At 43.2% G+C, this 17,137-nt stretch overlaps 1 protein-coding gene across 1 annotated transcript in view; it reads right to left on the reverse strand.

Moving 5' to 3' along the window:
• FBXO8 (F-box protein 8) overlaps window positions 1-17,137 on the reverse strand; it is a 109,583-nt gene that overhangs the window by 70,981 nt on the left and 21,465 nt on the right. The gene's annotated exons all lie outside the window — the stretch shown is intronic.

Genomic DNA, 17,137 nt, shown 5'->3' on the forward strand with positions numbered 1-17,137 from the left:
TCCCTCTTGCATGTATTGGGACAAGGAAGTGTTTTTATAACTAACATGTCAGCGTGATCACAAAATGTCCTTACGCAAGAACGCCAAAGACTAAACTCCTACCACGTCTATCGGCAATGTACCAGACTGTATCTTTGACTGAAGCACAGAGTGAACAGGAATGTGTTATTGAGAACTCCAGTGCTGAAGTAGGCTAAACAGTGTGATATAAAAAATAAAACAAGACCGTAGAACTGGTTATTTGAAAAATAACAGTACGAAGCCGAATAAAAAGCAATTAGAGCAAAGTGCACAGAGGCTCTAAGCTGCGAGCAAAGAAATAAAATACATCCAGGGCAAAGTGCACAAAGGCCTAAAGCCTGAAGCTAATGCGCAAAGGATACACAAAACTGACCACACTACACCCTCCCCTTGTCGGTAGCAAGTGGTTACAATAATATAAAAGTATGCCCCAGATACAAAAAATACATAAAAATATTTCGACAAGGTCAGAGGACAGCAAAGCAGAAAACAAATTATAAATTGGGAAGCATGTGACGGTAAAGCCAAATTCGGTATAATGTCAATAATCTTTTTTTTTTTTTTTTAAATCAAATTCTTAGACAGAAGCCACGAAAAGCAGGAGATCCTCCACTTCGACAGATGTCAACATCGGAAAATCCACGGCAAAAATTATCATGGAGCAGGTGTGTTCCAAAGCCCCAGAACCATCCAGTGCGGCACCCCGTGCAGGGCCTATGAATGAGACAATACCATCTTCCTCCAGGAAGGGAATCTCATAAACTGCCTCACAAAGCAAACGTCTGGGAATGAGCCCTAATCGGGAACATCAACAGATCAGTATCGACCATTGGGGGGCGCTGCAGTGAGAGACAGAGAGCCAGTGCATGTTCAAACGAGCACCAAAGGCACCGAAACACGGGTTGCACACAATCCAAAACCGGTCGGAATGACAGAGACCAGTCACACTCCAACTGTCCCAGGAGTGTTGCTCCAAAATGCTGCATCATGCGATCATGACACAGCTGCGCTGACGGGAGCGCTAATGTGGGATCTCGTTGCAGTGGGACAGCCATTGCGGAAGAACAGCAGCAACAGCAAAACCCCAGCCAACAAAGCCAAAGTAATCGGGAATCCCCCAAAAATGCTTCCGAAAATAGAGTGAATAGCCGAAGGTATTAAACGGAATATGGAAGAGAAAGTATGAGCAAAACCAACACCAACGGCTTTGAAAAAATGTGCAATTCCAGCAGTGCTGGACGCATTAAATATACGTCCCACAAGTTCACCAAAGTGACTCGGAAAGTTAGTATTCAAAAGGGACTGTATTTCCGCCGATGACCTCGCCACCTGAAGTGCGTAGGTCTCGCTAGCAGATGTAAGGGCCACATGCTTTTGAAACAATAGAGCTTTCAGTCGACTCAACTTGTCGAAATTCACCTTGGAAGTAGCAATATGAGGCCAGATGTCCGCTACCTCCCTAATTTGAGTGGGGGGAAACAACACATTCCCGCAGCACGTAACGGCCTTGGTGACAATGACTACATAAATTATTCCGGCACGCATGCCACAACAGGGTTCACTGTTAAGAAGGACGTAATTGCCGTATGAAAGCACCTGGAAAGAGTTTTTAATTACCGTGACTGGAACTCCCCTTAAGATAACAAACTAAGTTAGCAATCGAGGCATTACACGCCCCGTGCAAAGACAGCTGTTTACAAACCATCCAATGGCTGACAGAAGTTTTGCATTCGCTACCGCTAAGAAAAACCTCCCTCAAACCATTAATACATCTGTATAGAAAGGGAAGCTCCCACACCTCGTGTATGTAACTGTCTCCCAACCGTTCATATCTACCCACCGGAATGTGCTTTAAACAAGAAGTAAATTGCAGAGTGGAGATAGGCAAATTAATAACCCCGTGAATCAACCACTCAGCTGACGGAATCTCAGCAACAGTAAAAGGCAATTTCTCCAACTTTTCAATATTAAACATAACATATGTCGCTTCCTTCTTAGCCATCAGCTGTTGTTGACGAGCCAAATTAAAGGAAATAAATATCTCCCTGCCACGAATGTGCTGCCACGGAACGCGACCTGCCTTCAAGGTCTGTACAGGGAGTGCAGAATTATTAGGCAAATGAGTATTTTGACCACATCATCCTCTTTATGCATGTTGTCTTACTCCAAGCTGTATAGGCTCGAAAGCCTACTACCAATTAAGCATATTAGGTGATGTGCATCTCTGTAATGAGAATGGGTGTGGTCTAATGACATCAACACCCTATATCAGGTGTGCATAATTATTAGGCAACTTCCTTTCTTTTGGCAAAATGGGTCAAAAGAAGGACTTGACAGGCTCAGAAAAGTCAAAAATAGTGAGATATCTTGCAGAGGGATGCAGCACTCTTAAAATTGCAAAGCTTCTGAAGCGTGATCATCGAACAATCAAGCGTTTCATTCAAAATAGTCAACAGGGTCGCAAGAAGCGTGTGGAAAAACCAAGGCGCAAAATAATTGCCCATGAACTGAGAAAAGTCAAGCGTGCAGCTGCCACGATGCCACTTGCCACCAGTTTGGCCATATTTCAGAGCTGCAACATCACTGGAGTGCCCAAAAGCACAAGGTGTGCAATACTCAGAGACATGGCCAAGGTAAGAAAGGCTGAAAGACGACCACCACTGAACAAGACACACAAGCTGAAACGTCAAGACTGGGCCAAGAAATATCTCAAGACTGATTTTTCTAAGGTTTTATGGACTGATGAAATGAGAGTGAGTCTTGATGGGCCAGATGGATGGGCCCGTGGCTGGATTGGTAAAGGGCAGAGAGCTCCAGTCCGACTCAGACGCCAGCAAGGTGGAGGTGGAGTACTGGTTTGGGCTGGTATCATCAAAGATGAGCTTGTGGGGCCTTTTCGGGTTGAGGATGGAGTCAAGCTCAACTCCCAGTCCTACTGCCAGTTCCTGGAAGACACCTTCTTCAAGCAGTGGTACAGGAAGAAGTCTGCATCCTTCAAGAAAAACATGGTTTTCATGCAGGACAATGCTCCATCACACGCGTCCAAGTACTCCACAGCGTGGCTGGCAAGAAAGGGTATAAAAGAAGGAAATCTAATGACATGGCCTACTTGTTCACCTGATCTGAACCCCATTGAGAACCTGTGGTCCATCATCAAATGTGAGATTTACAAGGAGGGAAAACAGTACACCTCTCTGAACAGTGTCTGGGAGGCTGTGGTTGCTGCTGCACGCAATGTTGATGGTGAACAGATCAAAACACTGACAGAATCCATGGATGGCAGGCTTTTGAGTGTCCTTGCAAAGAAAGGGGGCTATATTGGTCACTGATTTGTTTTTGTTTTTGTTTTGAATGTCAGAAATGTATATTTGTGAATGTTGAGATGTTATATTGGTTTCACTGGTAATAATAAATAATTGAAATGGGTATATATTTTTTTTTGTTAAGTTGCCTAATAATTATGCACAGTAATAGTCACCTGCACACACAGATATCCCCCTAACATAGCTAAAACTAAAAACAAACTAAAAACTACTTCCAAAAATATTCAGCTTTGATATTAATGAGTTTTTTGGGTTCATTGAGAACATGGTTGTTGTTCAATAATAAAATTAATCCTCAAAAATACAACTTGCCTAATAATTCTGCACTCCCTGTAGAGTCCAACCCAACGGCATGACGGACCGCGTTTGACTCTGCCCATGATATAAAGAAGACATATCAGATTTAATAATGTCTATAGCAGAGGAAACAATGTTGTCAATTGTGTAAACACGGTCTGAAAGGGTATGCATCCCATTATCCACAACAGACAAAGCCTGTATCAAATTTTCCTGATCAATTTGCCTCAACCGGGCCGCTGCCTCTTGTTGTGAAAGCTTCCAAATCTCATTATATACTTCATACAGAAAACGTTTCTTCCGCGGCATTCTTGGTCCTGACAAAAAATCTTGCAAGTCAGTATCATTAGACAGTAACGTGAGATGTGTCTTAACCGCATCCAGCGTGGATGACTTCAACCATTGTTGACAAAGTTTCCCCACGCTGTATGTAGTAATGATATCAGCATGTTCTGGTGATATGTAGCGAGGGTCTGCCCTACTAAACCTGAACCCCCCCGAAGAGGTGACAAAACGCTGATGACACCCATTAGTGTCTATGGGCCACAATAACCACCTGCCCAGACGTATCAATGAAGTGTTAAGCGTACTATTCTGGACCCAGTCTGTAAGCTCACCAAACGTGGCATTAATATATTGCTGCCAATTGTTCAATTTGGAAGGGACAGGTATGCTAGGCAAATTCAAATCTCTAATCGTTGCTAAGCCCAAACAACTAGTTTGTTGTACAGTGTCATTCAGAAAAATCATTTGGAAAGGAATAATACACGCCCTAAACAATGTATCCCTGCCCCGCATTTGCCAATTTTTCGTTCCCCAGACACTTTTCAAGTCAACAGTTTTGGACCAGTATTCATACCCCTCAACCGAAAGTTTGGATACAAACAAATTTGAATACAGTAATTTAGTGTCTGTTAATAACATTTGCTTATTAGCATGCGGAGTAACTTTAAAATAGTAAGACTTAGCACCCTGTTGATTATACCCATAAAAATATGCAAATTTATCAGAATACGTTTTAGAGTTCCCCTGTGGAGGAGTCGGGCAATGTTCCCATTGCATATATTCAAATATCGACTTAGGGCTACTAGCTTTATGAATAAAGTGATGTCCATAATAATTGTATCAAAACATGTCACCATAATTATCTCTAAATAGGTAAACATCTTCATTTTCATAGACAGTATAATATTGCAATTCCGTCAACATAGAATCCACTGTCTTTACATCCCAATCATCAGATACAATGCCTGGTATAACGATATCATTCATTGATAATTTGAGAACGGTATTTGAATTATTTCAGTGGGACCATATATATCAAACATTACTCTATCCCACACAATCCCATCCGGAATCGGCACTGCAGAAATGTTCACAAAGGACAAGTCTCTTCGAACCATATAAGACGAAAAATGTGGTTTCAACACCGTCTCCACGTGCTCAATGTCAAATCGTTCAGGAAGAAAATGACCATGTATTACCAAAAAAAAGGTAACTACAAATCCCAGCCACAAGAAAAGAGTTATTACAGTCATAAAAAGTCACAGATAGTTCCAAGGAACAACAAAATATGTGTCTTTAAGCCAACACAGCAGCTTACGTGGACCCTGGGCTGATGGTAAAGAGGACGAGGAGTCCGACACGGTATCATCAGTGGTGTTGAAGCAGCCAGAGGCAGTTCTCGCAAAAGGTTCAACCATAAACAAAGAAGCAGATGGTGGCTCTCGCCTTGCACACTATAAACCACATGTTCAGTAATATCATTAGAACGTACAGCAACTTGATCAAAAGATTCCAAATTATCCGCCGTCTGTGGAAAAATCGCAAGATCAGCTTCCACCCTTCCCAAGCTCGGAGAGGAAATAGCGTTGGTGCAAATCACCTGCAGCTGGACTTCTTCCCCAGTAGTGAGAGGGATTCCGGAACTACTGGGTGTCCCTCTTGGTCTGCTGTGCAGAATCGGCCACATGTTGTAACTTGACATTATCAATGGAAACAAAGCGATTCCCTTTGGCACCTTGCAACAGTGGTAAAATTACAGTCCTCGTGCCGCTGTTCCCTATCACAGGGACAGGCACCCGATAAGAAGGACCAAATTCTTTTTTCACTGCGATTTTTTCACGCACAAGATCCCCAATCCTGGGAATCCAACCATTAGGCGTTACTGGCTCATCCTTAATTCCTGAGGAGGCACCACTTGCAGAAGAGTTATCTTCACGGAATTGTTGTAAATCCTGCAAAACAGTGACACGATCATTTATGTCAAAGGGCGTATCTGCTGTCTCCACACCAGGACCATCTAGATCAGGAACATACATTTGTGTTCCAAACAGGCCCTCATAAAGTACGACCCCCCCAGGGACCTTCTAGGCAAGTTATTAAGTGCTCTCTGTACTCCATACAGGTGGGCTAGCCAACTACGACCCGTACCTATAACTCTGGCCGTTAAGGATTGCTTTAAATCGCGATTTAAACGCTCCACAACAGAATTTCCCTCGGGATGAAATGGAGACGAGAACTGGAGCTGGACCCCCAACGAAGCCATGGTGTCCCTGAATGCCTTAGAGACAAAAGCAGGGCCCTGGTCCGAATGAAAAGCCGCAACTGCAAATGTATCGACAAAGATGCGCAAATCTTTAATAACAGTTCGAGCGTCAGCCGAGCGCTGTGGCCAGACCCACACAAATCTGGAGCACTAATCTACAGCAACCAATATATATTTGTATGCACTATCTGGCGTCAGTGGACCACAATGATCCAAGTACACACACTGTAAAGGTTTATTTGATATGAGAAGGGGCGTCTGCTGCCGGCGTCTAACCGTGGAAACTTTAATTTGTTGACAGACGTCACAACAAAGGACATACTGCTTTGTCTCTTTATAGAGACCAGGCCACCAGTAACGAGCCTGTAAAAGTGAAATGGTGGCAGCCATGCCCGCATGGGCAGAAGCCGCCCCCTCATAAGCTGCAGTAATTAATCGAGGTCGCTCAATTTTATTGGGCATTTCACGTACACCAATGCCTGGGATTTTAACTACAGTGTTCAGCATACCACCCATACAGTAATTATATTTAGAAGGGAATCCTTTAGGAAATGGCGTGCCATCAGCCGTAGCTTTTATGGCAGCCAAAATCTCTGCGTCTGGTTTGGAACTCGAACGAGTTACTGCGGCCACAGTGGCACTGTGCCACTGCTGATTTTGCGGCTTCATCAGCCAAAGTATTCCCAGCAACGTGTATTCCAACGCGCTGGTGTCCAAGTGTATGCACAACATGGACCTTAGGAAGCGTTTCTTTCAGATCCGCAACCTTCCCCCACAGCAATTTGTGTTTAATGGTGTTACCTTTGGAATCTCTGAACCCATTCAACCTCCAGTAGTGCAAATATTCATTGAAAGACTGAACACAGTAATAGGAGTCACAAACCAGCAATGTAAATATCGCCGGATCCGCGTGTTCCAAGGCTAACAATAGAGCTTTCAGCTCAGCCAACTGTGCCGTACAGTCTCCCAAGGTCTGTGTATAAGTATGTTGGGGGCAGAACTTCTCCCCCCCCCATATAGCCGCTCACCACCGCACATGCAGCAGAATACTGTTGTTTAGTCCCAACCGCTGGTTGCGCAGAGCCATCGGTATACATGACCACCTGATATTGGTCAATAGGCAATGTGCCAGCGGGAGCTGGGTACTCCATTTCATATTGAAGAAATTCTTGAGTCTGCAGTTTAGGTTCAAATACGTAATCTACATCAGTGGCTGTCAAAAATGTTGCCCATTGTATCCATCGCGGGTGTAAAGCTTTCTAATTAGGAACACTCGCTTTTGTAACAGCCTCTAGGGCCAGAATCGGGGAAACAACAATAATGCGTTGGCCCTATGCAAGAGGTCGTTCTTTAATAACAGCCATCTGTACAGCAGTGAGAATTTTCTCGGTTTGTGCAAAACGTTGTTCTGCAGCCGAATACAAGTGAGACTTGTATGCAATCGGGACTGTCTCACCCTCATTAAAGGTGACATATGTAAATCCAACGGCACCAGGTATAACCCTGAGGACCAGATGCTTTTTATTGTCCCGTGTGTGTAAATGCTTTACTGCTAAGAGATCAGATTGTAAATCTCGAAGAATATGTGTATGCTCAATCGTCCAAAATCTACTCGAAAAATTTGGGCGAATCAACTCGTATAAGGGTTTTATACGTGTAGCATAATCAGGAATGTAAGTTCTGCCAAAATTCAGAAACCCCAATAATGACTGGAGTTTCCGAACCGTATTAGGAGGTTGCAACTGAGCACATTTCTCCAAAAAGTGTGGCGCTAAGCTCTTGCCCTCATTCGACAACTCATATCCCAGGAAAATGACGCTGAGGAAGGCAGGCAATCTTTGACTTTTTTAAATTAAATTTGTAGCCAATTTCAGCAAATCCCACTACAATGCGTGCTACCCGCCTTAGATGTTGCAGTAACTCATCGTCTGTCAGATATAGATCATCAACATATGATAAAGCTTCAGGGTCCAACTTGTGCAAAATTTCAGTTACACGATCCGAAAATAGTCCTGGGCTATTCTTATACCCCTGAGTCAGACGACAAAACTTTTTTTGAGAGCCAAACGCACTAAAGCCCGTATAGTCCCTACTTTCGGGCGCTATATTTTGGCAGAAGAATCCATTAGAGATATCTAACGTTGTTTTGTATTTCTTACGCACTATATTATTCATGAGCGCTGCGCTGTGTGAATTCTGTAATGCTTATGTGCGTGAATGTCCATTTAAATGTCTGTAATCCACCACTATCCTATAAGAATGGTCAGGTTTTGCTGCTGGAAATAAGGGATTATTCATCGGCGAGACACAGGGTTCAATTACTCCCTGGTACTCCAATTGTGTAAGAATTTTCCGTACCGATGCCCTTGCTTCAAATTTTATAGGATACTGTGGTTGCGGCTGAGGGTCGCCTTTTATCGGAATTACATGATAAGGTGAATCCCTATCCCACCCCACATTATTTCTATATAGGGCGGGGGCCTGTGCCAGAGCCCATGATTTACTATAGGACTCCGCTAGTTCTCCCGGAACAAGTGGTGAGAACGAAGGTGTAATAACCTCCTCCCCAACTGGACAGTCAAGAACAAAGTCAGGTGGCCAATCCTGTTCGGCCAGCAGAACGTCATACAATTTGACAACACGGTCCCAAAAGATGGCGTTTATAGTGCGTTCAATGTCCCCTTCTAATTGGAAAGTTACCGTATATACTCTATCAGGATCAGAGACACGCATATCTGCTGTTTCGACTTGTATGAAGTCATCAGTTGCTTTCACCTCCAGATGCTCTAGAAGACTCCGGCGAACTATTGTGACCTCTGCCGCGCTGTCTAACAGTGCTAACGCCCATGTCTTGTTCTTCAAGAGAACTCTCTTCTTGAGTGGCATGTCTAACTGAGACCGCCGCCACTTTCTTCTTTTTAAATTGCTGCTTTTGTTGGATCGGTTTCTCTTCTTGTTTGACAGAAACCTCAGTTGAGCGTATTGACTCCTGTCTCGGTTTCACGTACTCTGTTCTCCGCTCTGACCGCCTACCTCTCTCATTTCTCTTTTCCGAGGAGTCCTGAAAGGAACGAGATTGGCGTGTATCAGTATATTGATATCTATCAGGTGTCTTCAAATTATCCCTATTCCTGAGATTATACCTATTCTGCGGGGTCTCCGGTTGCGGAGATTGTCCCCTATCTTTTTTAGGTGTCTGTTGTTTTTTCTCCCAGCGCTTTTTAGTACCCTCAGGTTGCTGTTGTTTAGTAGTATCTTTACTATTCTTACCCTGTAATTGGGGTTTTTGCGGTCTAGCCCCTAGGCTATCACGACCGATACTTGAATATGTTTCTGCTATTATTCTCGGCAGTTCCCGCTCCTGATTAATTTGCGGAACGTCTCGAAGACGCATACGCACGGCCAGCGCCACTGCCTCTCCCTTGAGATTACTCAAAATAATAGAAGAAACTGCGGCAAAATTGCCCATCAGCTGCATCCCTAAATCTAAGGCTGGGGCAGCCCCATATTCATCTTGAATTTGTTTTAGCACTTCCGGCAGATTAGCCAATGTAGGTGTACCGTGTGCTGTAGTGTAGAGCGCGGCAAACACCATGCCACAGGTATTACAATGGTCCACAGTAGGAACCATTCCATACGGCAAACACATCGTCAATATTCTATGTTTATCCTGAGGTCCCGTATGGGGAAATACTGCTTTCAGCGTATACATTTTTTTGCGCCAGCCAAAATTTAGTTTCCTCACGTATAGCCGGTACTTTACCCATACCTGAGTGTACAGTGGCCGGATTGATACCCAGAACCACTGCATGTGGGTGCACCGGAGCAGCACGCGCTGCATTTGTATTTAAAGTCTGCATCACAAATTGAACCAGTCTTCTGTATGTAGTAGCTAAGTCTATATATAAACGACGAACTTCAGCCACTGCCAAGTTAACAACCGCAGGATATGTTGTGTATGTAGCCAATAAAGGCCAGATAGGACCATCATTACTCAGTGGACCTAACCTAACTTGTGTTACTGTGTGTGGGAGGGCGCCATCAAGCCAATTACGGTGTTCTTGATAAGATAAAAGGTATCTCTAAGTATGCATATGCCCTGTATTGTCCAGGGACATTCGCAATAGTGTAATCATGAAAAGTGTTTGTACCCCCATCAACTGCTGGAAATACGACCCAAGAATAAAAAAGCTCTGTTCTATAGGCTGCATGGGCGTCCACCACAAACGTGACCGGACCCCCCTGGTTCGTCAGACCATGTGCTATCAGATGTCCCGTGAGCGGTTGGCGCATATTAAGCGCTATGCTCACTACTTGAAGATTCGCCATTATAAAAATAGCACTATGGTAGAGAAGGCACACCAATATCGGGGCTTTCCTTTCAAAGTTAAAGCTTGAACATCCGACCACTAAGTAATAGGATGCACCTATTCCGTGGTGGCGGAAATCCTCAGCCCCACGGACATCTCCATTAACGGAACCGAGGAGTCAATGTATATATGAGACCGAGAGAGTCAGCCGGACCCGAAAATTAGAGCCAGACCAATCGTTGGCGGCGCCATGTCGCGTGGGCTCTCATTATCTTAAATGAGACTACTGGATTTCTAGGCAGCAGGATCGTTCACGGTGTGGGGGACTGAGTCTGACCCACTTGGAAGGACCTCTGTCACCCTAAACCCGGTTTTGCTCCGGCTAACTAGCAGTGCCTCATTTCTCCCAAGGGGAAGAGATGATTGGGCAGCCGAGTGCATGACATCTTTGGAACTTCTCAGGGAAGTCGTGGTCACTCAGATCCAAACCAGCTCTCTCATTTACAGTATGATCTCATATACAAATGACAAAGGCAGTTTAGGTTTTATATAGTTTTTAATAAAACGACTGCATTTTAGATATTAAGGCGTGAGCCGCAATAACCAGAACCATACAACACAGTAGGATTGAAATAGTCACTAGGAGAGTGAAACATAAGAATAACGCTATCATGGTGTTAACAATTCCTACTCTCTCTCAGCTAGTTCTATTTCGAGCACAGCATGTTAAGCTTCTAACTTGCCTTTCAGATTCCCTGGGAAGACATCAACCCTCATACCTGAGCAAAGGCCTGTGATCTGGTTCAGCATCTGCAACGAGGCAGTCAATGTCTAGTTGTGGTTCCCTGGTCGGAATCTCCCTCTTGCATGTATTGGGACAAGGAAGTGTTTTTATAACTAACATGTCAGCGTGATCACAAAATGTCCCTACGCAAGAACGCCAAAGACTAAACTCCTACCACATCTATCGGCAATGTACCAGACTGTATCCTTGACTGAAGCACAGAGTGAACAGAAATGTGTTATTGAGAACTCCAGTGCTGAAGTAGGCTAAACAGTGTGATATAAAAAGTAAAACAAGACCGTAGAACTGGTTATTTGAAAAATAACAGTACAAAGCCAAATAAAAAGCAATTAGAGCAAAGTGCACAGAGGCTCTAAGCTGCGAGCAAAGAAATAAAATACATCCAGGGCAAAGTGCACAAAGGCCTAAAGCCTGAAGCTAATGCGCAAAGGATACACAAAACTGACCACACTACACTAGGACCCAAGCCTGTCTCACGGATTGCAGTCTTGTTGGACCAGGAACGGCTCCCAAAACACTACCTTTATGGTAGTGGAAGGATACTGCTTTCACCAGGAGTTAAGCAGCACAAGTGCATGGGTGGAAGCATACCATGTAGTGATGAGTTGAAGTTAACAGGCTCTTTCTAACCTGCGTCAGTGGAGTGAGGCCGACAGGTTCACTCACTTTTTTAAAAGTTAAGCTGCTGTGTGCTTATCTCGCCCCTTGCCCTACATCAGTTAGATGTAAAGTCCTGTGCATTGCAGGAGTGGTGAGACTGCATTGGTTGTATGTGTGCCAAGGAAGGGTAAAGTACAGGGATAAAGCAGTACTGTGCAGTGTCTGCATGGTGAGTACATGTACTGGGTGTATGTGTAACTGCGATAAGTAACCTACATGAGAGATCTAGTGCTCTGCAGTGCCAGCATGGTGAGTGCATCTACTGGGTGTATGTGTACCTGCAAGAAGTACAATACATGAAGGTTGTAGTGCTGTGCAGCATGCACATGGTGGCTGTATGTGTGCCTGCAAGTGACCCAATTCAGAAAAAATGCAGTACTGAGCAGTACACGCAGAGTAATTGTGTGCGCTGAACGTATATGTGCCTCGGTGACATAATACATGGAGGTAACAGTAATGGACAGTGTGTGTGCTATGTACATAACCTGGCTGCAAGATTGCCTGTAATTGTAAATTACATGGAGGACCCTGGGTTCCATTTTGGGAAGCCCATGCATGCCTGGTGAAGACATGAGGAGGAACAGGAATTCCCCTAGACAGATTTCTTTATTTCTGGATTCCCGTGAGCTGGGTGAGAAACACTGGAGAAGGGAGAGAGAGAGCCCACCACCCTCGTACACTTCAAGCTTTGCTCTTTGATTCAGACAGAGATCACAAGGAAAGGGCCTGGACCCACTGCAGGTATGAGATGGGACTGATAATGGAATCATAAAGAGTAGGGCTGGGTGCCCAGGATTAACCTTTTAATGCACATATCACTGTGGCTGACATCTAGGTGTGAATTTTAGTCAGTCCAGTAGCCTGTGTTGTAGGACTATCAGCTTCGGAGTCCCTCTTGCTGTGACAGACGGTCTTTCAAAAGGAAGGCTGGGAGGAGAAGTATGTATGACAAAAGAAGCAGAACCTCAACATAAAACTCCAAAGACCAAGACCCTACATCACATTTGGTGTCTGGAAATAGACAGAGGAGATTGTGCCCTACAAATTGTCATCCGCCAAGCAGCAAGATGGGCTGTATGAGGAGGGGACTCTCTCCAAGACTTCTGTCTGTGCCTAGGACTGGGAGCAAGGCCTATTAGACTCCCTTTTGGTTAAGGGAACATCACCCAGGGACACCAAGACCACTTGCTCTGGAGTCTGGAGCACTAGCGCCTGCCTGCTTGCCAAGAAGAGTGTGCTCTGTCAGGAAGAGGTGAGTGTTGGAGGGAGAGAGGTCCAGTGAGGAGCCTTGTTGAGTGGACTGCGAGTACGAGGTGTGAGGACATGGCTGCTACAACGATTGGGTCATTGCCTGTATGCAGATCTAAGTCGACGACCTCTGCATGCCAGGAGAGGGTCGCCATGAAGAAAGCCATGAGCTGACTGCCGTGCAGGGAGAGTGAAGCCTGTGCAGCATTGCTGCGGTGACCCGGTACGCCAGGAGGGGCCACCATAGATGTTACTGCTGCCAATGAGGGCTGAAACCTGTATGGCTCCTTAGTGGTGACCCAATATGATACAAGGGGCCGCCGTGGTACAGTCTGCCATGCAATGAGGGCCAGTGCTTCATTTTAAAGTGTTGGACTTCAGTTTCATGCTGTAAAGGCTCTGGGAGGGAAAGCATGACTCTACCTTTGTCTACAACCTCAGCAGCATCATCAAAACAATGGATTTTCTGAATTTATTTGGGAGCATCAAGTTTAGTTAAGCTCTTTGCAATTTTTTTGATGGGCTGATTATTGAGAAAGGGTCGGCACCACCATTTTTTTTAATTTTTTTTTATTTTCTATTAGAGGGCCTAAAGTATTTCTTATTGTGTCATTTTTGCACAGATTAACATTTCTTTACTAACTATTAAGTAATTTTTATTTGCATGATTAATTAAAATCATTCCATTAACATTTGCAAAAAGAGTGAAAAAATCAGAACTTAAAAAATAAAACATCATAATCATATTACAAATATAAATGTTAAAACTAACTACACATTGGTCTCTTTGTTGCATGAAATCGTCCATAAGCCTGCAAAAAAAGTGCCAAGTGCAACTAGAGCGTTCTCTCCCAGTGGTAAAATGCCCTAGATAAATTAAGGTTAAAAGCTAACTGCTCACCGATCTCCTGGCTATATGGAAAAGCAGAGAAGGTGCATAAAGTGGCAAGTGCTGTTTATTAATTTCCTCCTAAGGCTGGGCTGTGCCTTCAGGTTCCTCCACCTAGATCTTACGGTTAAGTCTCTTTTCAGCAATCCTGAGGAACTTTACTAGGCGACAGTTTTGCTGTAAATCATAGCAGGCAAATCACGCTTCTGCCACCTGCCTATGTGTACGTAGTCCTTTACGAGTAAAAAGGCATTAAGCAGTTCTCAACGATCCTTCTTCAATTCCTTACATAGGCCTAGTGGCATTCCAGTAACGTTTGATCCATTTGATATAGAAACAAACTTTTTTTGCTAATTATAGAGCAGATGATGGATTATGTGGCAAATCCATACATATGCGGAAAACACAGTGGCCGCAAATTTGCATAATTCCAGTGGCCCTACATAGAGCATGCAAAAAGAAAAAAGACCCAAGCACCAGAATCCTTTGTACGGGGTCGCTTTACTTTTCAATGAAGTTGACAACTCTTGAGATAGAATCAACAGATGCTTTTAGACAAAGCGTTGTGTACATATTTGTAATTTTATAACTATATACATGATGGATGTCAGATTTTGATGGGTGAAGCCAGTTGTAAAGACTATAGGCCTAGTTGATTTATTATGAAACGTTATGTCTGATGCCATAGGTCTGGTCTGTTTATTATAAAAAGTTATAATAAAGACTGCAGGCCTGATTAGTTTTTTTGTGAAATTTGTGAAAATCATTTTATTTATTTTTTAAACCAGTAGACCTATGGTTGGGAATTGTTATAATATTGTGCTAAAGCCTGTAGGCAGGCATTTTCTGAAATGGAATCTCACAGATTACCGATGTGGCAAAGACTATAGGCCTGATTGATTCATTATGAAAAGTTATGTCAGATTCTATAGGTCTGGTCTGTTTATTATAAAAAGTTATGATAAAGAACGTAGGCCTGATATGTTTATTGTGAAAAGCATAATAAAAACAATAGGCCTATAATTGGGGATTGTTATAATACTGTGCTAAAGCCTGTAGGCAGGCATTTTCTTAAATGGAAACCAGCAGATTACATAGCAGGCATAGGTTTTGGTGTAGATGACGGACTCAAACAAACTGTGGGGGTAAACAAAAAGATGACCTGCAAAGAACACCTTGAGGGGCCAACAGGGCTATGCACCGCCAGGAGCATGGCCCAATGCTGAAGCGTGCCAACCATGCATGGGTGAAAGCTTGGCCATTGACCTGGTGCTTCCAGTGACCTAGCTGGATCCAGGTATTTAATATATTTTCAAAGACCCTGTTACGGAATGGTATACTTTATTAATTTAGTTATATAGTTATATTTTGGGAAAGTGTATACTGGACCAAGATTTCTCTCAGTTGTCCTTATATTAAGATGGATTCGAAAAGGCTCTAGACTTATTCAAAGTATAGGGAGAGATGCATCAGAAGGACAGAAAATATTCACTCTATTCAAAAGCGCATTATTCTTTTTCAAGATCAGACTATGTATTGACCCCCCCCCCCCCAAGATAGATTACTCAGGGCTCAGATTCAGAATTTTTAGCAAGATATTTATCGAAGCACTCACCATTAGTGGTAACAGTGGAACGCAAAATCAGAAACTAGAAGTCTGGTAGAAACAGGAAAATACTAAAGGGCTTGACAATAGACAAAGCAAAATAATTTACAGAAAATGGTGTTGAAATTTCACTCAGCAATATTGATGGGGGAAGCATTTAAGGGCGTTTTACATGAGGGCAATATCAAGAAGAGAATGGAAAAAGAAAGAAAAGTCACAGATAATAACGGAAACGGAGGTGCAACTTGTAAAACTAGAAGATTATCTAATTATAGGGATACTGGTCAAGTTATTGAGAGAATAATTTCGAAATATCACCTAAAACGAAGCACAAACATATTTTTGTCATCTCCAGTACAGGTATATGAGGTGAGAAATAAATCTGGCAAACTGCTGGCATAGCTGAGCATGAAGACAGAAGTAGAGTAGTAGATCCCACAATTTAAACCAAAGATTGACTACTGACTGGCTTCTTCCGTTCCCAATATAGTTTGATAACACAGGGAAGGGGGGTTGTAGAGTTTTAAAGTGATGTACCTATCCTACACAGAGATGAAACAGGCAGGGGTGACTTAGAAGGAGATATGACAGTAGGAGAAGTACAACAGACTACACCCCAACTGAAGACAGAGAATATAAGGCTTAAATGGAATACCCTCAGAATTCTACAACAATTTTCAAGAACAGCTTCATATGTTTAAGGAAGCCAGGCAGGTAGGATGCTTGCATCAGACCTACGAATGTTCCATCATCACCATTTACAACCTATCATGGTTAGCGCAGGCATCAGTGTGGCTGTGAACTGTACTAACCCGACACATTCTAGTATTACATACACACATTAACATAGTGGGCAAATGTGAATTCCCTCTCCTTTCAACTGAGATACCTCCTATTTTGAGCATCTTTTTTGGACCTGCAGAGACAATTTAACTTTCTCAGTCACTCATACCAGAGTCTATACTCCCTTCAGCCTCTCATTTCTTCCCATCTGTCTACTCCTGGTCATTTACATGTTAAATTACTCCCCAAGAAGAAGGTGCCCTTCTATAAAAAGCAAGAAATTCACAAAACTGTTCTGATAAAAACTCAAGTTTCCTTTTTGATGGAACAATACATAAGCACATTCTTCGCAATCTATTGCCTATCCCGTCATGAAGATTTATCTCCCACCTATTGATCCTTTCTCTCTGTCTTCACCTTACAGCAGCTGAGTTCCCCAAAAAAACATGCTTCTGTCTCCTGAGGTTAAACATACCTATTTCATTGTACTATTTTCTCAGACTCTCTTAAATTGACTTGAAAAAAATTATAATATAGTCGTTGCAACATTTTGCTCACCAGTGACATTTTGGTTTGCAAGTTCATCCCTTTTATATTTAGCAATATCACATCCTTAGCCATAAGTCAGCTTGAAAGCAATCATAATT

The sequence above is a fragment of the Pleurodeles waltl genome, chromosome 1_2 (assembly GCF_031143425.1).
Source record: "Pleurodeles waltl isolate 20211129_DDA chromosome 1_2, aPleWal1.hap1.20221129, whole genome shotgun sequence".
Lineage (NCBI taxonomy): Eukaryota > Metazoa > Chordata > Amphibia > Caudata > Salamandridae > Pleurodeles > Pleurodeles waltl.